Genomic DNA, 442 nt, shown 5'->3' on the forward strand with positions numbered 1-442 from the left:
TTGCCCGGGTGGAGGCCGAGCTGGCCCGGCGACGCCCCCGAGGCTGGGGCGGTAATTCAGGCAATACGCCCTTTTTCGCCCCCTGAGCACTCCCGCGTATCGAAAACACAGCTAATATGTCCAGCGCCATCGCATCCTGTGGAGCGATTGGAATCAGAGGCTTGTAGCTCACAATGCTCTGGCTTTAGCACTCGCAGCGATGCGCAAATATCGCAGCGTTCTTATGCAACATACGAGCTTTGGTCTGCGTCGTCGAGGATCGATGATCGCCAACAAGGGATAAGATATCTCTTGTTGTCGCCAAGCTCGATTGGTGGTATTCGAAACGTGTTGAGCAGCGTCGCAGCCATCGAGCGCCTGCACCAGCACCTTGGCGTAGGTGCATACATGCGCGCAAGAGGCTTGCGGAGCTGTCGCATCCGTATTGGGTCGTGGTTGCTGG

The sequence above is a fragment of the Saprolegnia diclina genome (assembly GCF_000281045.1).
Source record: "Saprolegnia diclina VS20 unplaced genomic scaffold supercont1.98, whole genome shotgun sequence".
Taxonomy (NCBI): Eukaryota; Oomycota; class Saprolegniomycetes; order Saprolegniales; family Saprolegniaceae; genus Saprolegnia; species Saprolegnia diclina.